The 12691-nt window shown below is 38.3% G+C and overlaps 1 protein-coding gene across 1 annotated transcript in view; it reads left to right on the forward strand.

Moving 5' to 3' along the window:
- Positions 1 to 12691, forward strand: part of Bach2 (BTB domain and CNC homolog 2) — a 356175-nt gene that overhangs the window by 27051 nt on the left and 316433 nt on the right. The window contains exon 2 of the mRNA XM_042679581.1: positions 9428 to 9561. The gene's annotated coding sequence lies outside the window, so the exon portion shown is untranslated. The remainder of the gene's footprint in view (positions 1 to 9427; positions 9562 to 12691) is intronic.

Here is a 12691-nt window from a genome sequence, read left to right on the forward strand (position 1 = left end):
GCACATCCATCATCCCCAGTGTTATGGGGAAGCTAACGTAGGAGGACCACAGACAGCTGGCCCAGGCATAAAGTAAGACCTTACTGGTAAAAAGGTGCTAAAGGTGTGGCTTATGTAATAGAGCACCTGTCTAGCAAGCCCAAGACTTTGAGTTCGACCCCCAGTACCACAAAAAAAATTATTTCATATTAACACAGATACTTTAAAGAAAGTTACATTTATAGCAAAGTTTGCATCCAAAAAATATGTGGCCAGCACAAAATTCTCTATACAGAAGTTAACACAAGACTTCTGTCTGAACTTTGGAAATGTACTCTTGTTTTGAGCACTGCTATTTAGAAATCCTGTTTGGAGAAAATGGGAAATGGTTTCAGGAAAAAGAGTGGAATTACAGTAGCTATCCTATATAATGGTACCCTTCAAGTATGGGACCAACCTACTTGGTGAGAAAGAAGTGGTGTCCAGTGTGATTCCATACAAGGAAATGTCTCAAAGGTGTTGTGCTAGTAAAAATGAAGGAAAGGAGAGCCCATGCTTTGTCAAAAGTGCAGTAAGTTCTTAGTTATACTGTTATTTCTTTTACCACATCTACATATCCTGACAACAGCAGGCTATTCGAATAAGACTTGCATGTGAATGTTTGATAACGCAGTCTTGATTTTTTAAAACTCAGGACCTTGCACTTGCTAAGTAGGTGCTCTAGTAGTTAAGCCATCCCTCACCTCTTTTTGTTTTTAAATTACTTGTTAGATGGTGTTTCACATTTTTGGAGTGAGATCCTCCAACTTCTGTCTTTGGGATTATATAGCTGGAATTACAGGCATGAACCACTCCCCTCACCCCCCCTCCCCAATCAAGAACCATTTGAGACATTTTACCCCTACCTAAACACTTCGAGATAAACACATTTTCTGACATAGTACAACACAATTATGAAGTAATTTAACTAAAAAACTTAGGCAGAGGACAAACAAGAAGGGAAGAAACAGCAGTGTTGACTAAACTTGAGAATGTAGAGAGAGTTATAGGGAGATAATTAGAACTCCTATTCAGCGCCCCAAAGGAAAATTTTGTATATACATGAAAGAACCACCCACTAGACACAGATTTTCTCCAAACATTTACCTACTTCAATGAGTTTCTCTTGATGCCCTGAAGCCATTTAGTGTTTTGGCTAGACTTGTAAGCTTTCCATCCTCAAGGCATTTCTCTGGCATCATCAATCTACAGCCAAGAAGCACATGCTACTTAAATCTGTGGTTAGAAGGAAATTTTCAAGAGGCTTTCATGATGCTTTTATAATGAAAAGAACTGATGGGCCTTTCAGTTGTTATAGTCAGAAATGTTTATCACCGGTTAGTTGTAGAAAACTTGGGAGGCCTGCTCTGAGATTTCATTGAGGTTGAGCTAAAAGCTGATTTATTGGCACACTATTTTGAGTAATGTTACTAGCTCAGTAAAATGTTAAGCTTAATGACATCATAGACTTTTTGGCAGACTTGGACTTCAGGAATCAGCTCAAGACAAAAACAAATCCTGTTCTTAGGAAGCTGAATGCCAGTCATAACACCAAGTAGATGAAATTCTCCTTTCCCCTCCTTCTTTCTCTTTTCCTCTCCCCCCCCCCCCCCTCAGCATTTTTTTTGGCAGTTGTGTGGTCTGTACTCCGGGCCTGGGCACTGTCCCTGAGGTCTTCAGCTCAAGGCTAGCGCTCTACTACTTCAGCCACAGCACCACTTCTGGCCTTTTCTGTTTATGTGGTGCTGAGGAATCAAACCCAGGGCCTCATGCATGCAAGGCAAGCACTCTACCACTGAGCCACCTTCCCAGCCCCCAGCTTTTTTTTTTTTTTTGTAATACTGGGTCCCAGACTCTTTCAGGTCTTTGCAAGATCTCCACTGAGCTTCAGCTCAAGAACTATCTTTGTAAGATACAAATTTAGTCAGGCTAAACTCAAGATGGGAGATAGAGTTTGTTCATCATTCATTCTTCCAATAAGTAAACATTAGGTGCCTACTTCATGTTATGATGTACAAAAGAAACAAGAAAGGGTAGCTGTCTGAAAGGGTAGGTGTCATGAGCTGTCATAAACAGTACAAGAGCAACTTGAATATCCTGAGGCTGGCAGCATGGGATTAGTAAGGAGCTCAAAGAAAAGTGAGTCTGTCAATAAAGATTACTAAACAAATGAAATCCCAAACTGAATATTGAAAGAATATATGGGGAATTCTTCTAATTGGACAAGGATGGGATAAAATGTATTCAGGGAAAGAGACTTGCCCAGACCCACAGAGGCACAAAACACACGCCAAATTCTATGAATTCCAGAGTTCAATGTGACTAGAGTTTGGTGACATAGAGTAAGATGAATCAGTAAGGATCTTACACATCATTCTGAGGAGATTTTCTTTTATATATAGGGAATCGCCTTAGGAATTTTAATGAAGTTTCATAAGTATATTTGTGCTATAGAAATATTGTCTTGAAGCAAAGCAGAGAAAACTAATGTGATCCAAGGCCAGAGCACAGGCTACTGTGCTCCTACAGAAGTCCACAGAAGTGACAGGGCACTGGCAGCAGGGATAGAAATTAAGAGATGATGGATTTAGGGTCAGTTAAGAAAGAGAATCCAACCAGGTGCTGGTGGCAGGAGACTAAGATCTGAGGATCATGATTCAAAAGCCAGCACGTGTAGGGAAGTCTGTGAGACTCTTATCTCCAGTTAACCACCAAAATACCAGAAAGTAAAGCTGTAACTCAAGGGCTAGAATGCTAGCTTTGAGCACAAAAGCTCAGGAACAGTTCTTAGAACCTGAGTTCAAACTCCAGGACAGGCACCAAAACCAAAACACCAACAATAACAACAAAAAGAACCCACAAACTGGGTGATTGATTGGATATGGGGATTGAGAGAAGAAATAACTCAAAACAACTCTCAGATTTCTGGTTTGGGTGCCTGTATGAGTGATGTCATTAGCTTATGGCTGCTCAATTAGATCTTAAGATTGGAGAGCAAGATTAATGGAGACAGAATAAAGTGACCCAGTTCTAGGCAATGGACATTTAAAGAGGAGGAAATAAAAAGAAGACATAGAAGGAATATATGAAGGGGAGGAATACTTAAGGATAGGGTGCATTTTCCAAAACCCAAAGTGGGGATTTTCAGAAAGAGACAATGGTGTAGAATGTTAAATACTTTACACAGATCAAGCAAGCTCTCCTGGATTTGGCAACTAGTACATTCAGTCATACTGGCAGGAACAATTGTTTGAGCAAGGAAAAATGAGAAAGAAGACGGTTTGTTTGTTCTGCTCTTACTAGAAACTTTAATGTGAAAGGAAAGAACAAGAAGGTTAAGGAGAATTCTATGTCTCCATCAGAAAGAATGACACTGCCCCATTTGTTAGGAAATGGAAAGACTTGGAAAAAATTATATTAAGTGAAGTAAGCCAGGCCCAAAGAAACATAGGTCCCATGATTTCCCTTATTTGCAATATCTACTATATGTATGAGTCAAGCGGAAAAGGTCAGATAATGTGATGTTAGGAAAATGAACCCTTAGAGATGTATTTTAATGCTTTTTTATTTCATGCATTTGTTTCTAACGCATTTATAAGATTATCTCTTTGTTGCTTTGTATGTCCCTCCCCCACAGTATAACCCCTGCTTTCACTATATTTGATGTCAGTATAACTTGTGGAGGAGATGGGGAAAAACAAGTCGTTTAAGGATACAGGTGGACCTGTTGCAACAATGAGAAGTACAAGGTCATGTCGAAAACGAGCTTTACAACGTTGGTGGGGGGGGGAGGGGATGGGGGAGGATTGGTGGTGGGGAGGTAGGGGGGAGGTAGGGAAGGATGTGAAGGGTAAACAAAGGAGGAGGCTGCAATGCTTGATAAGAAATGTATGCATTATCCTGCCCACCATGTAATTGTAACCCCTCTGTACAGTATGTTCACAAAAAAAATTAAATAAAAAAAAAAAGAAGGTTAAGGAATATTTTTAAATCTTCTAGAGATTGAATATCCAGTGTTTTCACTCTAGGCGATAGAGTGTATGAGTGAGAAAGAGGAGGAGCTAATAGATGAGAGCAACGGAAGAAGGGCTAGGTGTAGAAATGGGTAAATGAGAAGCAAAGGCAAGTGAGACTTGAAAGTTGGAAATTTGAAGAGTGTAGTATCCGATGGAAGAAGCATGGCTGACTGATGACTCAGATGCTCTGCCCCATAGCCACCATTGCATTGATGCTAAGGCCCTGCTTAACCTTTGGATTCTCCTGGTTGATAATGGAGCATGATAGTGGTTCTTATTACAGGTTCATTGCAATGGGATTTTTCTAGTACACCACACTGGCTCCAGAATTTTCACTGGTCTGACTAGACCTTTCTTGAAACTATTATTCAGACTGAGACTTCCTACTTGATCCTGCCTGCTTCCCTTTCCATGTTTGCAGTTGTTGTGGTAAGGACCTACTGCATGCTGTAGCTCCCTTCCTCAATGAATCGTTGCATTACTAATATCTAAAAATAAAACACAGAGAATAAAAATCAGTAGTTACTAGGAGTGGAAGGGGAGAGGAAGGAAATGGAGAGATATAGGTCAGAGGATACCGAGAAACGTATGTATGATAGACAAGGGTATAGAGACTTCATGATATAGTCTGAGGACCATAAGTGATAAAATTTATTGCATATGAGATTCATGCTAAGTGAGTTGCTTTTGCCACAAAAACAAAACATAATTATGTAAGATGGTAGAGATATGTTCATTTGTTTCAGTGTAGTAACCTTTTATTGTCTATATACATCTTAAATAACCATAGTAAAATTTATAAAAAAATATTTTGATAGGTGGTTTCTTAAATTTCACTAGCTTAACACAAAAGAACTTTTATCTACATGAGATCCAAAATGAGTATTAGCACATGGCAGGTGGTATTATTTTCAATAGTCCTTTAGGAATTCAGGTATTTCCATTTTGTAGCCTTTTCATATTCAATAGACAACTTCTAAAATTACTGCACACTTTATACTATATGGACAGAGAAAAACTCTGAACACAGGTGGCTCAAGCCTTGTAATCCTGGCTACTCAGCAAGCCGAGATCTGAAGGATCTCAATGCAAAGCCAACCCAGTCTGACAGACAACTATCTCCAAAATAACTAGCAAAAAGCTGGGATAAAGGCATGTCTCAAAAGTGGTAGAGTTCCAGGCAAGTAAGTGCAAGGCTTTCTATACAACCCCCCCCCCCAAAAAAAGGAAAAAACAACAACAACATAAAGGCCACATGTGGAATTGTTTTATGACTAGGCCTGGAAGTTAGCATTAATCATTTTTACTGTTATTGGCAGAATCTAGTCACCTGTCACCAGTTACCTGACTAATGAAGCAAAGAAAGAGGTGCTGGCTGAGTTAATTGCTTAGAGAAGTAATTGAAGGCAAGTTTCCTTTAAAATTTCTTTATTTTAATTAAGTTTTTTATTGTGAAAATACTGTGCAGAGAGGTTACAGTTACATGAGCAAGGAAATGAGTACATTTCTTATCCAGCATTGTTGCCTCCTCCTTTGTTTTCCCCCTATCATCCCTTCCATCCCAACTCCTCAGCTACACCCCCCCACATCCCACTTCCCCAACCCCCCGCCTAAATTGTAAAGTTCGTTTTTTTGACATAGCGTCTTGTACATCTCATTGTTGCAATGGGTCAATCTGTATCCCTATTTAAAACAGTTTGTTTTTTCCCTTCCCCAATACAGTGAAAACAGGGGTTATACCGTGGGGGAGGGACATACAAAGCAACAAAAAAACAACCACATGGTACCTTAGAAACAATAGCAAGGAAGAAAAAAACACTTGTGTCCCTATCTTGGGGTTCATTTCACTTAACATCATCTTATCTGACCTTTTCTGCTTGTCCCTTGCAAAGAAGGGAAACCATGGGACCTATGTTTCTTTGGGCTTGGCTTACTTCACTTAATATATTTTTTTCCAAGTCTTTCCATTTCCTACAAATGGAGTGATGTCATTCTTTCTGATGGAGGCATAGAATTCTTTTTTTTTTTTTTTTATAGTTTAGCATATGTCTCAGTTTAGACTTTTATTTTTATTTTTTTTATTTTTTTAAATTTTATTTTATTTTATTTGAGAACATACTGTACAGAGGGGTTACAATTACATGGGCAGGATAATGCATACATTTCTTACCAAGCATTGCAGCCTCCTCCTTTGTTTACCCTTCACCTCCCTTCCCGCCTCCCCCCTCCCCCCCACCCAATCCTCCCCCCCCTCCCCCCCCACACCGACATTGTAAAGCTCGTTTTTGACATGACATTTTGTACTTCTCATTGTTGCAACAGGTCCACCTGAATCCTTAAACGACTTGTTTGTCCCCATCTCCTCCACATGTTATACTGACATCAAATACAGTGAAAGCGGGGGTTACACTGTGGGGGAGGGACATACAAAGCAACCAAGAAATAATCTTATAAATGCGTTAGAAACACATGCATGAAAGAAACAAAAACATTAAAATACATATTTGAGGGTTCGTTTTCCTAACATCACATTCTCTGACTTTTTCCGCTTGACTCATACCTATACTAGATATTGCAAATAAGGGAAACCATGGGACCTATGTTTCTTTGGGCCTGGCTTACTTCACTTAATATAATTTTTTCCAAGCCTTTCCATTTCCTAACAAATGGGGCAATGTCATTCTTTCTGATGGAGGCATAGAATTCCATTGTGTATATATACCACATTTTCTTGATCCATTCATCTACTGAGGGGCATCTGGGTTGGTTCCATATCTTAGCTATGGTAAATAATGCTGCAATAAACATAGTTGTGCTGGTAGCTTTAGTGTGGTCTTTTTTGTAAACATTAGGGTAAATGCCCAAAAGTGGGATTTCTGGGTCATAGGGGAGTTCTATGTGAAGTCTTTTGAGGAACCTCCATACTGCTTTCCAAAGTGGTTGAACAAGTTTACATTCCCACCAACAATGAAGTAAGGTTCCTTTCTGTCCACATCCCCTCCAGCATCTGTTGTTGTTAGAGTTCTTGATTTTTGCTGTTCTAACTGGAGTGAGGTGATATCTCAATGTTGTTTTGATTTGCATTTCTTTTATGGCTAGGGATGTTGAACATTTCTTCATGTGTCTATTGGCCATCCTTCTTTCTTCTTCAGAGAAGCTTCTCTTTAAGTCCTTCGCCCACTTACTTATTGGGCAGTTGTTTCTTTGAGGATTTGTTGTTGGGTGGTTTAATTTTTTGAGTTCCAAGTATATTTTAGATATGAGACCCTTGTCCGTTGTATGGCTAGTAAAGATCTCCCAATCCGTGGGCTTTCTATTGATCTTGCTAGCTATGTCATTTGCCCTGCAGAAGCTCTGCAACCTTATGCAATCCCATTTGTCCAACCTTTCTTTGATTTGTTGTGCTTCCGGGTCTCTATTCAGAAAATTTCGGCCTGAGCCAAGGAGACCCAGGGTTTCTCCTATTCCATCCTGTAATGTTTTCAGAGTGTCTGCTTTGAGTTCAAGGTCTTTGATCCATTTGGAGTTGATTCTGGTGCAGGGTGATATATAAGGATCTAGCTTTAGTTTTCTACATGTAGTTAACCAGTTTTGCCAGCACCATTTACTGAAGAGGCTGTCTGTCTTCCATTCTATTGTTTTAGCTCCCTTATCGAAGATTAGATGGCTATAGGTCTGTAGGTTCATTTCTGGGTTTTCAATTCTATTCCATTGGTCCTGAGGTCTGTTCTTATGCCAATACCAAGCTGTTTTGATTACTATGGCTTTATAGTAGAGTTTGAAATTTGGTATTGATATTTGGAGGCATAGAATTCTAATTGTGTATATATACCACATTTTCTTGATCCATTCATCTACTGAGGGTTGTTTGCATATCTTAGCTATGGTAAATAATGCTGCAGTAATCATAGTTGTGCTGGTAGCTCTAGTATGGCCTTGTTAGTGATCATTTGGGTAAATGCCCAAAAGTGGGATTGCTGGGTCATAGGGGAGCTCATTGTGGAGTCTTTTGAGGAACCTCCATACTGCTTTCCAAAGTGGTTGAACAAGTTTACACTCCCACCAACAATGCAGTAGGGTTCCCTTCTGTCTACATCCCCTCCAATATCTATTGTTATTAGAGTTCTTGATTATAGCCATTCTAACTGGGATGAGGTGCAATCTCAATGTTGTTCTGATTGGCATTTCTTTTATGGCCAGAGAGGTTGGACATTTCTTCATGTGTCTATTGACCATTCTTATTTCCTCTTCAGAGAAATTTCTCTTTAAGTCTTTAACCCACTTATTTATTGGGCAGTTGTTTCTTTGAGGGTTTGTTGTTGGAAGATTTAATTTTTTGAGTTCCAGGTATATTTTAGATATGAGACCCTTGTCTGTTGTATGGCTAGTGAAGATCTCCCAATCTGTAAGCTTTCTATTGATCTTGCTAGCTATATCCTTTGCCATGCAGAAGCTCTGCAACTGCATGCAATCCCATTTGTCCAATCTTTCTTTGATTTATTATGTTTCTGGGTCTCTATTAAGAAAATTTCGGCCTGTGCCAAGGTTTCTCCTATTCCTTCCTGTAATGTTTTCAGGGTGTCTGCTTTGACTCCAAGGTCTTTGAACCATTTGGAGTTGATTCTGGTGCAGGGTGATATATAAGGATCTAGCTTTAGTTTTCTATAGGTGATTAACCAATTTTGCCAGTACCATTTACTGACTGAAGAGGCTGTCTTTCTTCCATTTTACTTTTTTTAGCTCCCTTATTGAAGATTAGGTGGCTATATGTCTGTGAGTTCATTTCAGGGTTTTCAATTCTATTCCATTGGTCCTGAGTTCTTGTGCTAGTAGCAAGCTGATTTGATTACTATGGCTTTGTCGTAGAGTTTGAAATTTGGTATTGATATTCTTCCAGCACTGTTCTTTCTGTTAAGGATCGTTTTTGCTATTCAGGGTCTTTTATTGTGCCATATGAATTTTTGTATTGCCTCTTCTATTTCCTTGAAGAATGAGGTCCAAATATTGATAGGTATCACATTTTTGTAGATAGCCTTGGGAAGTATTACCATTTTAACAATGTTGACCCAGGAGCATGGGAAGTTTTTTCCACTTTCTAAGTTCTGTTTTGATTTCCTTTTTCAGGTTTTTAAAGTTTTCATCATAAAGGTCCTTTTCTTCTTTGGTTTATTCCTAGGTATTTTATTTTTTGTGGGCCAATTACAAATGGAGCTGCTTTCCTGATTTCAGCCGTGCTCTTCTCATAGTTGGCATACAGAAAAGCCATTGATTTTTGAGGGTTACTTTTATACCCTTCTACTTTTTCTTTGGAAATTCTTATTTCACTGTTTTTATAGATTTTTTAGATTGATATGAGAAGGAGTGACCACAGATATGATTCTCTGCCTGGTCAGTTTTAGGTCCTGCACCTTGACAGCTCACTGGGATTTGGCTCTTCCTTCTTCCCTTGTGTTGGATTCTCTGCTGACCACCCTGCGCATGACTTATAGAGGAAGAAAGCTGGTGAAACCACTGACAAAAAGTTCAGGTGATCTACTTACCTCATTCCTTCTCTAGCATGATTAGAATAAACCCTGCTCTTAGCTACTAACCCTTGCCAATCTGTGGTATGTGGTACTCAATGCAATTTTTTTTGTTTGTTGGTTGTGGGGCCTGAACTCTGGGCCTGGGTGCTGTCCCTCAGCTCTTCAGCTCAAGGCTAGCGCTCTACCACCTGAGCCATGGTGCCACATCTGGCTTTTTCTGTCTATGTGGTGCTGAGGAATCGAACCCAGGGTCTCATGCATGCAAGGCAAGCACTCTACTGAGCCACCTTCCCACCCCGCATTTTTTTTTTTTTTGCTTTTGCAGATTTTTTTCATTGTATTTCTTTTGCTTAAATTCAGTGCCTGCTCCATTCTATTCCCCTCCCTTTATTTTTGATTAGCAAAACCCCATCCTCTCAAATCCAGCTCAAATAATATCTCCTGTACTTTTTTTTTTTTTTTTTTTTTTTTTTTTACCAATTTCTCATAGCTGAGTCCTCTCAGACCCCTTGGAGCTTGGTTTCATCATTGTGGTAGCACTTGACTGCCTAGTAGAGTAGATGCTTATGTATGAGTATTGTCATCCATTAGATTTAAAACTCAAAGTTGAGACTGTGACTTTCTCATATTACTTGCTCCTTGTAGAGTCTTGTACCTGGTAAATTTTAATAAGTAAGTGAAAAATAAATAAATCCTGGTGATTGTGGGGAAACAATGGCAGATAGAATGAAGTTCATTTTGGAAAACCAGTTTTATGAGGCCACAAATCACAAAAATACAGAAGTAAAATAAGAAGGGAGGTAAGGCCTGTCTTAATTCCTTTACATCTTTCATGATAATAGAGATACAATTTACATTCTTTATAGGGATATATTAGGGCTCCAAAGTCTGTGAAAGTTATAATATCATCCAAGATATTAAAAAAGTCAAGAGATTGAGAACCCACCATTTTTAGTCTTGACTTATTTTTACAGTCTTGACATATTAATGGAAGCAAATTGAGATTTTGGTTGGTTATAGGGAGCATGTTATATTAATCCTCAGGAGAATACTTTTGAGTTTGAAATATTATAATAGCTCCTTTAGGCCTTTTAAAATGTATGTAAAACACCTTTAAATGGAAGATAATGAATTGACAAGAGACTAGGAAATATTAAGTTGTTGTTACTTTTCTATAAATCTTCTAGGAGTTGGTGTTTTGTTAACAGTATTTTTTTTTATTATTTCTGTGGTTATAGCTCTTTTACTGTAAGATAAAAATCCAAGCTGAAATAGTTCCTTAATACAGGTTGAGTACCCTTAATCCACAATTTTGATATGATCCAAAATCTGAAATATTTTGAGCACTGACAGGATCCTACACTTGGAAACTTCCACACTTGAGCTCAGGTGATGAATTGTGGTCAAAATTCAATCACAGCCAAGCATTGGGGTAGCTCATACTTCTAATCCTAGCTACTCAGGAGGTGAGATCTGAGCATCAAATTTCAAAGCCAGCCCAGTAAGAAAAATCCATAAGACTCTTATCTCCAATTAATCATCAAAAAGCCAGAAGTGGAGCTATAGCTCAAGTGGTAGAATGCCAGCCTTAAAGTAAAACAGCTTTTCAACATGTAGGGACAATGTCCCTGGCCCCACCCCACACAAAATTCAATCACACTAAAACTATTGCATATTGATATTCAGACCATAGATATAAGATATGTATGAAATATAAGTGAATGTTATGTTTAGACTTGGGGCACCTCCTCAAGATCTTTCATCATGCATATTTCCCTCCTTCCCTCCCCATTTTCTTATCTTTTTTTCCTTTTCTTTCTTTCTTGTGTCCATACCAGACCTTTTTCTCAACTTTTTCACTGAAAGCTGGTGTTCTAATCCTCACTTAAATGGAGGTAGAGTCTCTAGGACTATTCTGTCCAAATTGATTTCAAACAATACTCAGATTTCAGTCTCCTGCGCAGCTAGGATTACAGTTGTAAACCACCAGTGCCTGGCTTACATCTCTCCCCTACTCCCACCCCCCCCCCCCCACTACCTTTTTTAATCCAAAATATTTCTGGTCCTGGGCATTACAGATACTCACTTGTCTAAGACCCATATTTATAATATAATATATAGACCCTAAATATGGGATAATACTCTATGTTCTAGATTCTGTTTATTTTCTCAAAACCAAACACTGTACTCAAAGAGTTGGAGAGTCACTTACTGAAAACTGCCCTTAAGTCCACCCTCCCTTACTATGCTTGAAGGGTGTAATTATATTTGGAGATTATTATACCTGGCTTTATATAGTGGATTATTTTATCCCCACTCTCTTAAAACTGTTAACCAACTACTCTGTTTTATTGGTATGTCTTAACATATCAGCTTGTTTACTGAATATTTGAGAATAATTTGAAGCTATGGAAAGATTCAGATCGTCAGTACTTTTCCTGAACAAATTATGCTGTTTACCTAATTGAATCCATCTATTGGAAGTATTTGTTTTCTAGTCAGAAATGGTGTGGTATTCATTAAGTATTTACCAAGATCTGTGCTACATACTAAAATAATACTCGACTGATTTCTTCTATATAGTTTTCTAATATGTCTTAACCTTTTGGCTTTCTAGCCCCCAAGTTTCTTCTGTTACTTAACTGGTTGTGATTTGTTGTTTAATTAACTACAGTGAATATTTTATAAATGAATGCAATTATTATTTCATTATCTTTAATTGTGCAAAGAGCTCTCAATTCAACATACCAATTTGTGAGTATAAGGCATCTTATGATTACTTAAAAAATAGATTGGTAGGAATACATTCATTTCTATGTGTGTACTATACTTGACCATAGAGAAGTCCTTTATGATGATGGCATCACATATGAAATGTATGTTATAGTTAGTATAAAATAACTGTTACTGCTATATTTTCTCTATCTTATATACTTGGATTCTTCTGTAAGTTTAAACTGCTGTGACAACTTCCTTTTTTTTAATAATAAGTTTTTTATTATGAAAATACCGTGTAGAAGGGTTACAATTACATGAGCAAGGTAATGAGTACATTTCTTATCAAGCATTGTTGCTTCCTCCTTTGTTTTCCCTTACCATCCCTGCCCTCCCATCTCACCCCCCACTCCCCCA

Source organism: Dipodomys spectabilis, unplaced genomic scaffold (genome assembly GCF_019054845.1).
Source record: "Dipodomys spectabilis isolate Male_0828 unplaced genomic scaffold, ASM1905484v1 ptg000053l, whole genome shotgun sequence".
NCBI lineage: Eukaryota > Metazoa > Chordata > Mammalia > Rodentia > Heteromyidae > Dipodomys > Dipodomys spectabilis.